The sequence below is a fragment of the Mauremys reevesii genome, linkage group 1 (genome assembly GCF_016161935.1).
Source record: "Mauremys reevesii isolate NIE-2019 linkage group 1, ASM1616193v1, whole genome shotgun sequence".
NCBI lineage: Eukaryota > Metazoa > Chordata > Testudines > Geoemydidae > Mauremys > Mauremys reevesii.
The window spans coordinates 82,951,671-82,970,387 of NC_052623.1; the positions used below are offsets into that span (position 1 = coordinate 82,951,671).

The 18,717-nt window shown below is 43.5% G+C and overlaps 1 protein-coding gene across 5 annotated transcripts in view; it reads right to left on the minus strand.

The window, feature by feature from the left end:
* The window catches only part of KLF12 (Kruppel like factor 12), a 386,124-nt gene extending 370,415 nt beyond the window's left edge, over window positions 1-15,709 (minus strand). For 4 of the 5 annotated variants that reach the window (XM_039481408.1, XM_039481399.1, XM_039481360.1 and 1 more), the window contains exon 1: window positions 15,402-15,709. The gene's annotated coding sequence lies outside the window, so the exon portion shown is untranslated. Of the gene's footprint in view, window positions 1-15,154; window positions 15,238-15,401 lie in introns of those variants that run through there. The other variant, XM_039481370.1, reaches the window with a different exon arrangement.
* Window positions 15,710-18,717: the final 3,008 nt, after the last annotated feature.

Here is an 18,717-nt window from a genome sequence, read left to right on the forward strand (position 1 = left end):
AGTTCCACAGTCTAGGTCCAGCACCTGTGAAAGGTCCTACTCTAGTACTCATGAGCGTCACCATACTGGTTTGGGTGAAAAGTAGTCATCATGGAAGGTCTGGGCAGCCTTCTCATGGAAGGCTTTGATATTAAGACAGAAACCTTGGACTAGTCTCTCAGTATGCTTGAAATACCTCCCCGGCCTACTCACACAGGGCAAGGAGTCATTTTGATCAAGTGAGTGGGTTAAGGAGACACGGGCTTCTTCTTGGGAGAACAGGAAAGGAGCAGAGTGGCCCAACCACCACTAATCCTTTTTGTGTCCCATCTCCTTTGAGGGAAGGGATAGCAAGAAATGAAGTAGAGTAGCTAGGCTTGCTACATTTTTTCACGGAATGAGAAGAGGGAATACAGGGTGTAAAATGGCCAAGCCACTGATGCTAGTTCCACAAGATGGGGTGGGGTGGGAAGGGACTAAAACTCAAAGGAGCTTTTGAGTTACTAGGCTCTGCTTTAGGAGTGGGGAGGAGAAGGCTCAGGTACAGGAGGAAGAGCCAAGAGGCCCACAGATTCCTGCATGGCCAAAAGAACAAGAGACTGTTTGACCGTGTGGTTGTTTGTTTGAAAAGTGTGAATTGGAAGTGCTTTGTTCCGGGTGAGCCTTGAGCGGTTGACTGGAGGAAAGGTTTTGAGCAAGGGCCACTGCTTCGAGCCAGGAGACTTATAAAAAAGCAGCCAGTTGCAAACCGAGTGAGTGGCAAACACAGGACAGGCAAACAGAGGGAGTTTTCCTGGGAGTTCACTTAGGGGGAGTTCCCACATAGGGCTTTTTTTTTGTCTTTCAGGCTTCTGTGAGCAGTAAATACAACATCTGAAGAAGCTCTTAGAAGGAAGACATTGTGGATAGTGAGCGATCAGCTGTTGTGACCTGCACAGGATGTACCATGTTTGTCTTTCTCCCAGAGGATAGAAGCGACTGTCTGTACGAAGTGCAAGCTGGTCTCCATATTGGAAGAGAAAGTTAAAGGACTAGAAACCCAGGTATCAACCCTGCATTGCATCAGAGAAAATGAAGATTTTTCTGGACAGAAGTCAGCATTTGGTACTGCAGGCACAGCATGCTGAAGAATCAGTGCAGAATGGGGAAGAAAACTGGCAGCATGTGACCTCCAGAAGAAGAAAGAGGAGAACCCATGTACCCCCAATGCAGATAGAGGTAAGAAAACGTTTTCAGGTTCTCTGCACAGGTACTACAGCAGAGAATGGTTTGGAAGAGTCATCTGAGGGAATGGATCAGAAGGAGACCCCATCGACCAGAAGGCATGGGATACATTGTCCTAGGGATGAGGGTTCCACGACCACCACTCCCAAGAGGAGAAGACAGGTGGTGGTGGTTGGGGACTCCCTCCTAAGGGGGACAGAGTCATCCATCTGCTGTCCACGCTGGGAAACTCGAAAAGTGTGCTGCTTGCCTGGAGCTAGAACTCAGGATGTGACGGAATGTCTGGCCGAGACTGATCAAGCCCTTGGACCGCTACCTCTTCCTACTTCTCCACGTGGGCACCAATGATACTGCCAAGAATGACTTTGAGCGAGTGGGTCACTGCAGACTATGTGGCTCTGGGAAGAAGGATAAAGGAGTTTAAGTTGTATTCTCATCCATCCTCCCTGTTGAAGGACCATCAAATTGTGGAGATAAATGTGGTTACGCAGGTAGTGTAGGAGGAGAGGGCTTTGAATTCTTCGACCATGGGATGTTGTTCCAGGAAGAAGGATTACTAGGAAGAGATGGAATCCACCTAATGAAGAGAGGGAAGAGCATCTTCACAGGCAGGCTTGCTAACCCAGTGAGGAGGGCTTTAAACTAGGTTCACTGGGGGATGGTGACCTAAGCCCGGAATAAGTGGGGAAGTACGATATCGGGAGGAAACACAAGGAGGAGGGTGCAACAGAGGAGGCCTCCTGATTCATACTGAGAAAGTAGGGCAATCGGCTAGTTATCTTAGGTGCCTATACACGAACGCAAGAAGCCTGGGAAACAAGTAGGAAGAATTGGAAGTCCTGGCACAAGTCAAGGAACTGTGATGTGATTGGAACAACAGAGACTTGGTGGGGCAACTCATATAACTGGAGCACTGTCATGGATGGGTATAAACTGTTCAGGAAGGACAGGCGGGGGAGAAAAGGTGGAGGATTTGTACTGTATGTAAGGGAGCAATATGATTGCTCAGAACTCTAGTATGAAACTGGAGAAAAGCCTGTTGAGATCTTTTGGGTTAAGTTTAGAGGCGAGAGCAACAAGGATGATGTTGTGGTGGGCGTCTGCTATAGACCACCAGACCCGGAGGATTAGGTAGATGAGGCTTTCCTCAGACAATTAACAGAAGTTTCCAGATCACAGGCCCTGCTTCTCATGGGGGACTTCAATCACCCTGACATCTGCTGGGAGAGCAAGACAGCGGTGCACAGACAATCCAGGAAGTTTTTGGAGAGTGTTGGGAACAACTTCCTGGTGAAAGTGCTGGAGGAACCAACTAGGGGCCGTGAACCTCTTGACCAGCTGCTCACAAACAGGGAAAAATTGGTAGGGGAAGTAGAAGTGGGTGGCAACCTGGGCAGCAGTGACCATGAGATGGTAGAGTTCAGGATCCTGACAAAAGGAAGAAAGGAGAGCAACAGAATATGTACCCTGGACTTCAGAAATTCAGACTTTGACTCCCTCCAGGAACAGATGGGCAGGATCCCCTGGGAGGCTAATATGAGGGGGAAAGGACTCCAGGAGAGCTGACTGTATTTTAAAGAAGCCTTATTGAGGGTGCAGGAACAAACCATCCTGATGTGCAGAAAGAATAGCAAATATGGCAGGCGACCAGTTTGGCTTAACAGAGAAATCATCGGTGAGCTTAAACACAAAAAAGAAGTGGAAACTTGGACAGATGACTAAGGAGGAGTATAAAAATATTGTTTGAGCATGCAGGGGTGTAATCAGGAAGGCCAAAGCACAACTGGAGTTGCAACTAGCAAGGGATGTGAAGGGTAACAAGAAGGGTTTCAACAGGTATGTTAGCAATAAGAAGAAGGTCAGGGAAAGTGTGGGACCCTTACTGAATGCGGAAGGCAACCTAGTGACAGATGATATGGAAAAAGCTGAAGTACTCAATGCTTTTTTTGCCTTGGTCTTCACAGACAAGGTCAGCTCCTAGACTGCTGCACTGGGCAGCACAGTATGGGGAGGAGGTGAGCAGCCCTCAGTGGTGAAAGAACAGGTTAATGACTATTTACAAAAGCTGGACATGCAGAAGTCCATGAGGCCAGATCTAATGCATCCAAGGGTGCTGAGGGAGTTGGCTGATGTGATTATAGAGCCACTGGCCATTATCTCTGAAACTCGTGGCTATTGGGGGAGGTCCCGGACAATTGGAAAAAGACAAATATAGTGCCCATCTGTAGCGGAGCAGTTACACTGCACCTTGGGGAAAAGGTAGGCTGATTGGAAAGACAGCCACAGCTGTGACCACACCCAATCAGGCCACAGCTGGCTCTGATATAAGGGCTAAGGGAGGAGATGGGTCAACCTCACTCCAGCCTGGGAGTGGGAAGGACCTAGCTGCCTGGAGGAGCACAGGGTACCTGAAGCAGAGTACTGCTGGGGAAGGGCAGGCAGGGCTGGGGAGCTCTGGCCTGGCGAGTCCCTAGGCTGAGGCCTTGCTGAAGGCTTAAGGAGGTACTGGAGTTGCAGGGAGACAGCTGGGCCAAGAAAGGCAGCAGGTCCAACCCCCTTGCCAGTGATGAGTGGCCATTACAGACTGCAGTTTGCCCCAGAGAATGGGGCCTAGATGAAGACTTGCAGTAATCACTGAGGCAAGGTGGGCTTAGAGGGTTGGGGTTCCCCTGGGAGGGGGAGACCCAGAGTGTGGGGGTACTGCTGTGGGAAGAACCTCAAAGGAAAAGGGCACCAGCATTTGGGAGGGACACGGGGCCTGAGGCAGGAGAGACACCGGCCAGCAGGAGGTGCCCCAAGTGCTGGAATTGGGCTAATTCCCAGACGACCAGCAGGAGGCACCACGGTGGTGAGTCAGCGATCTGTTACATCATCTTTAAAAAAAGGAAGAAGGAGAATCCGGGGCACCACAGACTGGTCAGCCTCACCTCAGTACCTGGAAAAATCACGGAGCAAATCCTCATGGAATCCATTTTGAAGCACTTGGAGGATCAGGAACAGTCAACATGTATTCACCAAGGACAAGTCATGCCTCACTAACCTGATTGCCTTCTAGGATGAGATAGCTGGCTCTTTGGATATGGGGAAAGTGGTGGATGTGATATACCTTGATTTTAGCAAAGCTTTTGATGCGGTCTTGCACAGTATTCTTGCTAGCAAGTTAAAAAAGTATGGATTGGATGAATGGACTATAAGGTGGATAGAAAGCTGGCTAGATCATTGGGCTCAACAAGTAGTGATCAACAGCTCAATGTCTAGTTGGCAGACAGTATCAAGCGAAGTGACCCGGGGTCGGTCCTGGGGCCGGTTTTGTTCAACATCTTCATTAGTGATCTGGATAATGGGATAGATTGCACCCTCATCAAGTTTGCAGAAGACACTAAGCTGGGGAGAGATGTAGATACACTGGAGGATAGGGATAGGGTCCAGAGTGACCTAGACAAATTGGAAGATTGGGTCAAAAGAAATCTGATGAGGTTCAACAAGGACGAGTGCAGAGTCCTGCATTTAGGACGGAAGAATCCCGTGCACTGCTACAGGCTGGGGACTGACTGGCTAAGTGGCAGTTCTGCAGAAAAGGATCTGGGGATTAAAGTGGACGAGAAGCTGGATATGAATCAATGGTATGCCCTTGTTGCCAAGAAGGCTAATGGCATATTGGGCTGCATTAGTAGGAGCACTGCCAGCAGATCGAGGGGAGTGTTATTCCCTTCTATTCGGCACTGGTGAGGCTACATGTGGAGTACTGTGTTCAGTTTTGGCCCCCCCAGCTACAGAAAGGATGTGGACAAATTGGAGAGAGTCCATCAGAGGGCAATGAAAATGATTAGGAGGCTGGGGCACATGACTTACGAGGAGAGGCTGAGGGAACTGGGCTTGTTTAGTCTGCAGAAGAGAAGAGGGAGGGGGGATTTGACAGCAGCCTTCAACTACCTGAAGGGGGATTCCAAAGAGGATGGAGCTCAGATGTTCTCAGTGGTGGCAGATGACAGAACACGGAGCAATGGTCTCAAGTTGCAGTGGGGCAGGTCTAGGCTGGATATTAGGAAACACTATCTCACTAGAAGGATGGTGAAGCACTGGAATGGGTTACCTAGGCAGGTGGTGGAATCTCCATCCTTAGAGGTTTTTAAGGCCTGCCTTGACAAAGTCCTGGCTGGGATGATTTAGTTGGGGTTGGTCCTGCTTTGTGCAGGGGGTTGGACTAGATGACCTCCTGAGGTCTCTTCTGCTATGATTCTATGTTTCTAAGAGCAGCAGACCAGCACTGGAAAAGGGGGCAGAGGGCAATCAAATTGATGGACATGGAGTGGAGGCAGAACTGACTGGAAGGAGGACAGACTATTCATTTGAGAAAAATGTAGGTGATTTTATGGCCTTTGACTGTTCTCCAGTCCTTCCCCACAGAAGTTACATATTCACAGATCTGCAAATTAGCATTTGGAGACCACAGAAGTGTGCTAGTAGGCTTAGTCCTCAGATGAAAGTCTAACTAGCAGTTGAGACCTGTACATTCACCAGTCCTTGAAGATGACCTGGAAACCTTCTTCCATAGAATGAGAGTAGTTATCCTGACTGACTCCTATTACAAGAGGCAAAGAGGCATTAGTAAATCCAATAACCGATTGAATTTTAAAGCCCAGCTTACTCTCTTTGCTATTTTAAGCATTCAACATGTAACAGTTCCTGTAGTTTATTTCACGGAATTAAGTTGTTTAGCCTACAGTAAAGGTGATCTATTGTCACTCAGTAATTCAAGGCATCTCAAATGCTTCCCCTTTAAAACTGCAGTGGGAATGAGAACAAATCCTTAACACATGCAACTCACAAAGATTAAAGGAAGACCTTGCACCTGAAACAAGAACAAAATAAACCAAATCTGGATATTGGCTTGGATACAAGAATATATGTACTAAATCTAATGAAAAAAAAATTAATTGTTCCTATTATTTCCTACTGTATTGTGCTTGTTGTGTCTAATGCAGAGTCTGTCCCAGTGAAGTCACTCAAAGTGACAAATTGTTTTTTTCCAGAATAGGAGGACTGTAATTTTTAAAATCTGCTTTAGATAAATACTGTGGGCAACTTAGAACATTTTTGATCTAGTTGCACATGGGACCTGTAAGGCGAATGTGCAAATGGCAATTCTATTAGGCTAACAAACTCCAGATCTCTGCTAAATAAACTGAGTTTACATGCCCCATTTAAGAAAAAAAAATCACCCTAAGGAGTGCCATTTTGTTTGTTCCCCCCCACAAAAAAAAACGCTATAGGGACATGTCTACAGAGATTATTTCATACACTAGATGGAACCAATGGGAAAAAAGTGGCATTTAAAAGCATTATTGGTATTACAGAAATCAGCAAGGAGGATTCTTTTTCCCCTAAGTTTTCAAGAATATCTTTTCATCTCCCTCTACCCCAAGATTCTTTTGAAGGAGGAGCGGGGGGCAGGCGAATGACCGAGGCTATGAAAGAGAACCTGGAACAGTGCAAACCATTTGCCCAAATTTTAAAAACTTTTTAGAGTCATGAATTGCAGCTCTTAGAACTCTGTCTCAGACCTCTGATGGCCATACTCTGAGGCCAGCTTGAAATTGTTTTTATGCCAGCCTTACACAACTCAATTTAAAAAACAAACACTGAGCTCCACGTTGTTTTGATTTTAACCTGAACCATGCCCTGTCCAAGATTCTTTGTTGTATAACATGTCAGGTGTTTTGCAATTTGGTTATAGATTATTTTCATGACACTTATGTGTCTGTCCTCGTCACTAGGAGGACTGTGGCCTTATTTTGTAGTTGACTCCTTTGAAAGCGCTGAGGTCTCATAAAAGAAAGACACCATTCGCTGTGCTTGATGATCAGAGCTTTCTTTGACATTCATTTAATTATTTCCAAGGTTACATCTAACACACTTCAACAATTTCGGCTGAAATTTTCCATGCCAGGTATATGTTCCAGGTTGAATTGTTTTGAAAGAATTCGACAAAAGTTGTTCAGCTATTTCTGACCATGAGGGAAAAAGATCTCCCAATATGAATATTTTTCCAACTATTTATTTTAAAGACCTCTAGTTTTGGAACAAGGAATTTATATTTGTCAGAGGAAATAATCCTAGGGTCAGTGAGGTGCCTTTTGTTATCCCAGTGAAAACCTAAACAAATTTGGACAAGATGTAAGCACGTTAGAATCACCACTTCCACATGCTCAATAGAGCTTCTTAGAGGCCTGCTGCTAAAAATCTCTGGATATACTAGCTGCACTGCACATGCTCCCAGCCTCAGAGCTCCCTACATGCAACTACAATGGTCTTGCTCCCAGCCCTCAATGAGCCTTCTACATTGCAGGCACAAAGCTAAAGCTCCAGAAGGGACATAGGACAAGCAGGAGAAGCACCACCAAAATACCTTTTGGCTAAGGGAAGATGTAGTGGGAACCAGGAAGAGATCATAAATTAGAATCTTAACTCTTCCACTCATTTGTATTGATAATTCTGTGCACTTCATTACTCTGACTATTGAGCAAGACCACACATTAATTAGGAAGCAGGCAAATATCATTACCCCATTTTACATTTTACTGGTTAAGCAAACAGGATGTTAGGAATCATTAAAATATGAGGAAAGATTAAAGAGGCTAGGACTCTTCAGTTTTATAAAAAAAATGATGAGTGATGTTGAGAAGGGGAAAAAAAAAAGTTTTTTTTATCACATAAATACAAGAAAAGGGTCACCAAAATGAAATTAATAGGCAGCAGGTTTAAAACAAATAAAAGGAAGTTCTTCTTCACGGAGGATGGAGATGGATGGCAGGAGAGAGATCATTTGATCATTGCCTGTTCCTTTCTTATGTTCTTATGTACATATGGGACAACTGAATTATTATTTAAGGTCACCCCTGGCAGAATTGGGAATAGAACTCTGTCTCTAAAATGACAGATCTAAATCTCATTTACTTTGATGCACTGTTTTTCAGAATCTAGGTGACTGCTTGTGTTGCATTTAAGGACTAGTACATACTCACCTCCAGAGCCAGGAATAGAACCCAGGATTCCCAGAATTGCTCTGCTATCTAGCAACTGGTTGTGTAAGCCAGTAGCAAAGAACATATCTGAGCCCTCTCTAGTAGTTCGTTCACATAAAGGAGAACAGCCTGCACTTGGGTTCAAGAGGTAGTGCTTGGAGTGGTGGATCTAAAGCTCCTGGGTTCCAATACTACTGATGACTCAACTGGGGGTAAATATGGTACCCCATGATAGAATTCTCATTTTCAGTTCTCTTTTTCAAGACCTAAGAGGTTACATTTTAAAAAACCATTAAAATGTTTATGGTTGAATAGTCATGTGCTAAGACGTTAGAAAATACCAAATTAGGGTTGCCTGTGTCACCTTATTTCAGCATCATTGTACCATAAAGCATACGCACTGTCTTTAATTACATGATCACATATTATTTCTTACAGGACCCTATACAGGCAGCCTTAATTATGGCATTTCATAACTTTTGAGTTCTTGACTTTGCAACCTTAATGTTCTTTTAAATGTTTTAATGTATATAATAATAATCAGCAACAGCACTTACACTGGCAAATCCAGCCCTTGTCTCTGCAGCTGTAGAGGCTCCCTTGACAAGTCAACCAATACAGTTATGGTGTTGGAAACATGATTCAGGGGTAATCAATATGAAGCCTGAGGACAAGCTGCATTGGGACTCCCCACAGAACAGTGTACAGGGGCAAGGAGGGGCAGTGCCAAAGAATCCAGTGCTACACTGATTCTAGTATTTTGCTCTGAAGCAGGGATACAGTGCATCCATAAAAGCTACTTCAAAACAGTAGGCTGTAGTAGATGGGTTGAAGTAGATTTCCTTGAGTTGCCTGGATTCTGGGGACTGGCGGTAGATACCAGTAGACAAGAGAGAATTCTATCACCTGGCAGAGACACCCAGCACCCAAGTCTACTACTTTGGCTGGTTCTGATCCCTAGATTTGGCCTATCTTTATCTTACCTCTTCAAAAACAATTTACAAGCACTGATAAATTAGTTCTTCCCCATGAAGTAAGTATTACCACATATATTTCTATATTCCATTAGCCCAGGGCTCGGCAACCTCTGGCACGAGGCTCGCAAAGGTAAGCACCCTTGTGGGCCGGGCCAGTTTGTTTACCTGCCGTATCCGCAGGTTCGGCCGATCACAGCTCCCACTGGCCGAGGTTTGCCGCTCCAGGCCAATGGGGGCAGCGGGAAGCCATGGCCAGCACATCCCTCAGCCCATGCCGCTTCCCGCAGCCCCCATTGGCCTGGAGCGGCTAACCGCAGCCAGTGGAACCTGCAATCGGCCGAACCTGCGGACACAGCAGGTAAACAAACTGGCCCAGCCCGCCAGGGTGCTTACACTTGCGAGCCGCGTGCCAGAGGTTGACGACCCCTGCATTAGCCCCATATCACAGATAGAGAAAATGAGATAGGGATAGTTATTTGTGCAAGGCCACAAAGTGGTGCAGCCAGGATTAAAACTAAAGAGTTTCAAACTCCATTCTTGCATTAGGCCACATTCTCTGTCATACACAGGCAAGATACAGACAACAACTGTTCCATGAAAATGCAATACTTACCTTGTGCATTTCTCATAGCTTGATTCTGGCTGAACCACTCTAAGTCTGTGGTACTTACCACAAACCATGGTAAATACAAACAGAGCCTATAGTGGAATGCAAGGTAGTAACACACACCAGGCCCAGTATGTTTCCATTATGCAGAGTAGTCAAAGTTGACTTCATAGCAAAGCTAATTTTATGCTTGTCTCGTCTCACCTCAAAAATTCTTTTAAGAATTTTTTTGTAACCAAATGATTTACTCTGTATAATAATAAAAGACTTCAGAATAGACTACCAGGGGGAAAAAAACACACTTATTACTGACTTTGTTGTTTGGGAACAAACCCTGAAGTACACACACAGAATGAATTAACTGGAAAACACTGAAAACCTTCATTCTGAAAAGAAGTTGTCCCAGTTTGCCCACTTTTCCAATGGTCACTGATAAGTACTAGAACTAGAGTCAATGCTCTTGCCAAGATTATCAATAGAGTTATTTTTAGAGATATTAAAACTAAAACAGTCATTTTGACATTGTGATTCTTCAAATATTACTCTTTTGCTTATTTTCTCATCTAATGTGTCCTTTAAACAAAACAAAAAAATCCCTTTCGATATGATTCAGTTGAGAAAAGAGGACTGTGTAATGTTCACTTTTTGAACCCTAGGTTGAGTCTCACTGGATAAAATTACACAGTGATCTTGACTGACTGAACAACTCTGACCTATATTAAAATGTTTTTAATACTGGGACAAAATATTCTGTTTCTCTTTTCCTAACATCAAGCCTGTATTTCATCTTTAAAAAAGCAAGTATTTTCTTCAGTGCATGAGAAGTTTAGCCATTTCATGCTTTCACATTTGCACTTTCAAGACTCAGTCTGTCTTACAGACATAACCTAGCATATTATGTTTAGGAATATAGGAAAAGCCCCGATATGACTGTTTAACTCTGTCTCACTAATGCTTGCTATGAAATGTCATGGCTTTTTAATATGTTTTCATCTTAGCTGGAGAAAGTGAGCATGTTTGTGTTTGAGCTCCTCCCCTTCCATGCACACACAGACTGCAGCTGTAGTAAACAACCACTAGCCAAGAGTTGAGAAGGTCAAGGCCTCAGTGCTGCACCAATATCAGTTTTTCAAAAAATGAAATCTAATTTCTTGGAAGGGGAAATTATTATTTTTTGTATATGGCACAAAGGTAAACCACAGTCATTTCCATTCAAATGGGGGGAGGGATGAGCCACAGATAAAACATTTGACAAAAATAATGTTAATTATTTTTCCATTCTTCTAATACAAAAGTGTCTTATCCATGGGTATGCACACAGTTGATTTGACAAATATAAATATTTCCTCAAACACAATTGTTCCCTTAGAAAACAATGTTCAACCTAAATGCAAGAGTATCAGATATATTTTTAAGATATATTTTCCTGCATTCCACCAGCAAAATGCTACCCCCTTTTTTAAGGAGCAGACCAGGAGGTTGGATAGCAGCGTGAAGAGCAGTGCCAGCCACACAATCTTCACAAACACAATCCTGCAGCTTCAGGGCATTATGGCTCAGCACAGGTTAGCACACACAGTGAATGTACATTGTTTCCTCTCTGCTCAGGAGCTGTACCCTCATTTTCATAACTTGGCACACCCAAGCCCTAACCACACCTCTAGGGTTGAATATTCCCCCCTAGAGCTTTCTTGGGGCCCAATCCTGCTCCCACTGAATTTAATGACCATTTTGTCCATTGACACTAGTATAATAAAAGGCCCTAGAGTGTTTGGGAGCACTCCTACCCGATATACTCAAAGGAAAAAGGCTCCATGTAGTATTACTTGTATTGTGGTTTTACCTAGGCACTGCAGTCATGGACCAAGACCCCACTGTGCTAGGCATTGTATAAAGAACAAAAAGATGGTCCCTACCTCAAACAGCTTACAATCTAAGCCCCTTACCATGCCCATTCCAGTGCATCACCACAGCAGAGGGCAGAATCAAACCCAAAATATTAGAGGACCTCTCTTTTAAAGGGACAGCCAACTTGAGTATTTTCTGATCTGACTAGTTTCAACAAATATTCTAACAGAGCAGCCTTTGAATTGCACTAAATCTTAACAAAATTCCTTTTAAAATATTTACAAGAATTTTTCTACTTAGGTCAATTAAGAATCTTTACAACAACGGACAACGTGCAGGTCTGAGAACACCACCAGCACCTGCCAGCCAGCTTCTACAATAACAGCAGAAGTATCCAGACAAGTAAAGTAGAAAAGAGAATCAAGAATCCTTCCTCCTGCTGCCATCCCACCTCCTAGGCACCCATTGCTCCTGGATGGCAGGGAGGAGACTCCAAGGAAGGAGAGCTCCCTGACCTTCAATTTCTCCCCAGCCTCTACAATGCAATAGGAAGGAAAAAACGGAGGCTTTCACAGCACTTCAGGACAGGTTTTATCACTCCCTGCCCCAACACACTTCCTAAAGCTCCATTTCCATGAAAGGCCCATGTGAAGATGGGTGTTGCTGTGGCTACCCACTCTCTCCTGTCTTTTTTGGCTCCAGGTGGGAGTCCCGGGAAAAGCAGATACCCTCATTGCCCCAAACTCAGAAACTGCAACAGCTCTGCTGCTTTTGGTAAACCCCACACACTCCAGCACCTGGGGAAGGTGTGTGCATGTGAGCTCCTCCAGAGCAGTGAAAGAGGGTTGCCATCATGCTAGTGCATGATTCAGACAAGGCAAAGTGATCATCAGCAAAACAGTTAAAATGAGTGTACATAAATGTAGCCAAACCCACAAAGAAAATGAAGAGGGGGAAAAAAAGAGAATGTTGTATTTGCTAACTTCTTTCAGCAATGATGGTCACAGGATTCATTTGGGACTCTAGATCAGTGATTCTCAACCAGGGATACACAGAGGTCTTCCAGGAGGTACATCAACTCATCTAGATATTTACCTAGTTTTATAAATAGACTACATAAAAACACTATCAAAGTCAGTACAAACTAAAATTTCAGACAGACAAAATGAAAAAGTAATTTTTCAGCAATAGTGTGCTGTAACACTTTTGTATTTTTATGTCTTATTTTGTAAGCAAGTAGTTTTTAAGTGAGGTAAAACTTGGGGTATGCAAGACAAATCAGACTCCGGAAAGGGGTACAATAGTCTGAAAAGGTTGAGAACCACTGCCTAGATGGTATAACATTTTCAGACAGTAATGAGATTTTTAAGTTGACTGTGTCCTGTTAAGCTTTTAAAACACACACACACACACACACACACACACACACACACACAGAACATATAAAAAACCAAGCATTCAGTCTAGATTTACTATAGCTTTAGATGATCAATAAAATGCCCATATCACCCCGTCTCCAATCAATTCAGCATAGTTACTAATTCTACACTAGAGGCTACTTTGCTGTTCCTGTAACATTTTAAAATTGGAGATCAACCAGAAAATGGAGGTCATGCACCAGTACTATATAAAGCACCCTTGCAAAGTTGCCATGAATATCTGCCTGCCATGGCAAAAAATAAATAAAATAAAATAAAATAAAAATCAATTTATACCATGACTGATAATGAAAAAAAGAGTTGGTTAACCACCTATGCAGGAAAAAAAATTGCCACAGACATGTAGAATTTTACAAGGCTGATATAAATCATGAAAGCAAACTAAACTGTTTATCTTCAATATCTTTTATAAAATCTGCTCATATTTGTTCTGATTTTAAATGCATAAAATACGTATCTTAACATATCTGGCAATAGGTGGTGACAATAGCTACACATCGCATAACCCAGGTTTGAAGCTACTGCTTCTTGAAACTGAATTAATATTATGTTTCTGTAAATAACAGTTTAAAAAAATTTCTAACAGGAATACACTCAGTGTTTAAAAGTGACCACTCCTATTCACATTGCAAACTCCTGCACCACCCTGCCTGTCATCAGCAAAATTTCATGTCAGACCATTTACTTTGCCAAACAACTCTATCCTCCAGTAAGAAAAGGGAATGGAATGGTTTAGGTGGATTTACAGGGTGACGTTTGTTTGACTGGCACACGTCTGCTGTAGCAGTTCTATGCACATGCTTTTAATGTAAATATGAGTGTTTGTTTCCCCAGCCTTGAAATGTAACTGGGAGAACCGTCCTTATTATTTTAAATAATCAGTTTGATAAAAAAAAATTACTCACTGGAATTTCTTAAAATTATCTGTACAGAACAGTTCTTTAACAATCTGAATACTTAAATTAGTAAGAATGACAATACCAACTACATAGACTATTTATCCAGATTATACATTCCACTGTACTTAGACTTTAACTGAGCATAGTCATCTTTTATCAGTTAAATTAAAGTTATTATTACTATTAAGATATGCAGAACTGTAAGCTTTTTGTGAGGGGAGAGAAGAATAGAGGGGGAGAGATGGAGGGAACATAGCACAAAGGATTTGGTACTTCCCCCCCAAACGTTCAGTTTAAATACACTATTAATCAGATCTGGCAAGTTCTTTTTTGCCCTCAATATAAACGGTCACAGAAAGTTCCAATAATAGCTCTATTATGAATAAAATCAGAATGGATTCCTCTTGCATAGAAGCCTCTTGCTTTAATACAAACTAATGTCACTGAGGTCAGCACTCACTCGTCAGGTTACAGCAAGCTTATAACAGACAAGCTGCGGTGGCTCCCAAGCTGACGCTCACCACTGGTCTCAATGTAAAGTTCTCCCTTGTCAACTCTAGCTAGGTCCACCTTAATTGAAAAGAACAGCCATAGGCCATCCCCCAGCTACTTCCATGAACTATGCACTGTGGCAAGTGACAGTTACACATCATTACTATTGGAGACAATAATGACTGTAGCACAATGACCACTATTAATGCCAACAGTGTCATCCCCATCTTAACCCGTTACCCTCCTCCTCCAAATAACATGCAGACAAACAGATTTTTTTGAATGACAAACTAGAGCAGCAACCCCAAATTCAACATGACATTTATGTTTCCTTGCCACTGTCACTTACGTGACCAAGCAGTCCCACTCCCTGTGGACTACACATTAGCATGCATTCTTTGACAAAGGTTTTTTTTTTTTAGTTTTTTTTAAACATCCTTTTTACGGGTAATTTAATAAAAGCCTTGCACATATCCTTGTTTTGCAAAAGCTTCTCCCTCCTGCCCTCCAATGCTTGCCCCATTCGAGAGATCAGCCTTCCAACATTTTACAATAATGTAATGACAGGAAAATAAAATGTTATCTGAAAGCTGATTGATTGGGACAACAAGAGAAAAAAAGAAAAGGTATGTTTATTCTGATAAGAAATGGAATAGGCACAGACCTGAACAGAAGCTGCAGAGCAGGAGAAACTGTTTTCTTTCCCTTATACAGAGTCCCCTCTCTCCCTCCTTCCCCCTCTCTCTCTCTCTCTCACACACACACACACACACACTCACTCACACTCTCGTTCTCTCTCTCTCACACACACACACACATTCACTCACACGGTCTCCCTCAGCTGCTCTATGCAGTTCTCAGGAAATGAATGGGGGCAACACAGAGAACTGTTGTACTTGCAAATGACTTACCCGGATCACATGATGTGCTAAATGTAGGGTGGGCCAGTGGGTGGAGGCTTCAGAAACAAGAGAGGACACAATATAGCGCGAGGGAGCCTTACCAGGGACGCATCGAATTGCACTGGGGGCCCGCTCGAGGAGGGGGAACGGGGGTTGCGAGGCAGCCCTTTCTCCCACTCTCTTTGCCCTCCTCAGAGCAGGAAACCAGAGGGGAGGGCGGAGCAGAGGGGAGAAGGCAACCCAGACAAAAGGGGCCCCCTTTCTCTCCCCCAACAACAAACCAAGCCCCGCGCGCGGGCAAGTCCCTTTTCTGTGCGTGTGATGGATCAGCAGGAACTAAACTGCTTGGCTGGCATGTAATGTATCCCCCCTCCCGCCCCTTCCGCCCGCCCCCCAAAACAATCAATCGGGGGAGGAGCAAGAGGAGGAGGGACCGTACAGCTGCGGCTCTGGTCGCTGAAATCCCCGGTGCGCGGCCAGCCCCTCCCCATCCTGAGAGGTGGGCTGGGAACACCCACCGGCAGGCCGGCGCGCTAGTGCCTCTTGCTGCTGCTGCTGCTGCTGCTGCGCCGGGACCGGCTCCGGCTCCTGCTCCGGCTCCGAACGTGCCCTTGTCGCTCGTGCACACGCTCGCGCTCCGCCTCAGGCGGCCCCGCGAGCGTGTGTCACCGGGCTGCACTGGGAAGCCGTCTGCTCCCCCCGCCCGGTGGTGCCGTACCTGGGCTCCGCTCTCCCCGAGCCTCAGGGGGGCCACTACAGGAGGCTGGGCAGGGGAGCGGGGGGTGGGGGAAGGAGCTGGAGATCTGCCCGGGGATAAGGAGCTAAGCGGGAGTGAGGCCAAGGGGTGGAGGAGCCAGGCGGGGAGGGGAGCTGGGCTGGAGAAGCAGGTGGGGCGGGGGTAATAGCAGCTCAGCCGATGGGGGGCTACGGTGACCAGATGTCCCGATTTTATAGGGACAGTCCCGATTTGGAATCTTTTTCTTATATAGGCTCCTGTTACCCCCCACCCCCATCCCAATTTTTCACACTTGCTATCTGGTCAACCTATGGGGGGCTGAGGACCAGATGGAAGGCCGTTTAGGAATGAGAGCAGATTACTGGGGCGAGGGGGTTGGTGGAGCTGACTGGGGAATGTGGTGGCACAGAGGTAGTTGAGGAATGTGTGTGTGTGTGTGTGTGTGAGAAAGGAGGGGACTGAGGCGAAGGAGTGTGGGTTGGATGTACTGATGTGTGTTGCTTATAACAATGGCAGGTTTAAAAGAATCAGACCTAGGTGTGATTTTTTTATGCTAATAGTGTCCCTTTAAAAGTAGTGAAATTATGACACCTGAAAAACAATAACCAAACTGAAAATGTGAGATTTGATTTCTCTGAGTCACCAGGGTGGTCAAACTTTGGAACACAAAACAATGAGATAGGCATAAACCAGTGTTCCTTTTAGCAATACTAACAATTTGGTCTCTGGGCATGACAAATGAAATCTGATAAAGAGCCCCACTGGCAGAGTACTTGAATTAAAAAAATATGAGGCTATTTACTGAACTGTATTGTTTACATACAGAACATTGTTGATCAACATGTTTTTAATCACTGACCTGTTTTGGGTTTATGTCAAGACAATAGTTCCTATAAATACACCCCATGCTTTAAAACAGATGTAATTAAATAAAATAATTAGTTTTCTTGAAAAATGTCAAATATTCTATGGCAAAATCTGAGTGTCATCTCTGCAGTTCTGTCTCAGAACATCCTATAATGTGAAATTTGTATGTGTAAGGACTGCAGGATCAGGATCTTCATGTATCAGAGATACACAAACAGATAAATGGATTCTAAACATTTAAAATAATGCTAGGACAATACATTAACAACCAATACTAAAAACCTGGGCAAATATTGTATATATTTTAACATTAAAAAGCAAGAATGATCTTTGGAATCTTGTGAAATAAAAATATTACTTCCAAGATGTTACATTTTTGAGAAGCAGTAACTGTAAAACTGCAGGAAATACTTTAAAAAGAGATGTTATAAGGTTTTGTTTTAAAAAAAATAAAACATGTACCTAAATATGTGTTAGCACAGTAGAGTGTTCTGGGCCAAATCCTGGTCCTTGTATGACCGATTTACAACACGTGAGTAGCAGTGGTTTTAAGCTGGTTAAATGGGGATCCCCCAGTGTAGGCGAATCCTTGGATGAATATAGAGCTAGTGTAGCTGTTCTGTGCTACCTACCCTTTGCCTTAAGGCTGCTCTAAATTCCTCTGGGTGCTGAATTGGCCCCTGGTTACCCCAGGATCAAGGGGATGTACAAATGGCATAAAGCCACCTCCCTTCTTTCTCATCCCCACATCAGTTCTGCAGCCAGAAGATCCAACCATAATCTTTAAAGCAGTCATTACAATCCTTTTGGTGAATAACACATTAAAACAAATAGGGCAGATCATCTTCTAATAGATTTAATAGGTTATTGCCTGGCTTGTTAGGTAAAATATAGAATTACATTTAAACAATCCTGTTTATATGCATATTTACACAGTAAACCAGACTGGTTCCCTGTTGGTCTTGGGTAATTTATAGAAACTTACCAAAATACTATTATTTGTAGCATATATAAAGTAATGTTTGTTTGCCTACACAGTATTTACCTAAGAGGCCAAAATAACCACAAACAGCTTCCACTTCCTTAGACTATGATGTATTGTAGCTAAATCCTGCTCTCTAATATACAACTGTGTGTGTATTTTCATGCAATTTGTCATTAACTCTTATAATGTGAACCACTTCCATATGGCTTCTTTTGGCAAGAAAGAGCTAGTTACCATCACCAATTACTTGTCTCTGGTTCTGAACTCCATTTTCCTCAGAACTAAGGAAAGGAGGGATAACAAATTTGCAAAGTTAAGCATATACAAATATACATTTACACAGACACATGCAACAGAGAGAGAGAGATTAGGCTTAATTCTCCACTGCCTCATATCTTGTGTAGTCATTTATTCTGGTGCAAATTAAGTACACAATGCTAACAAATCAGAATTAGTAGTGTTTTCACCAACTTTCAACAAGTGAATGGCAGCTTTTCTTCATAATACTGTTTTTATATAGAACACATTCCAAAAATCTCATCAGATATTATCATTCATTACATTCAATAAGATAATATTTTACCATTGTCAAAATTTAGAGTTGCAACACAATATTTTAAATATCAGCCTTTTAAAAGATAAAGTGCAGAGTACCATATTAAGTGGACTATTATAGAACTCATTTGGAAACACTCCCCTGATAGACTTGTATCATGTACTTACAACTATCAATAAAA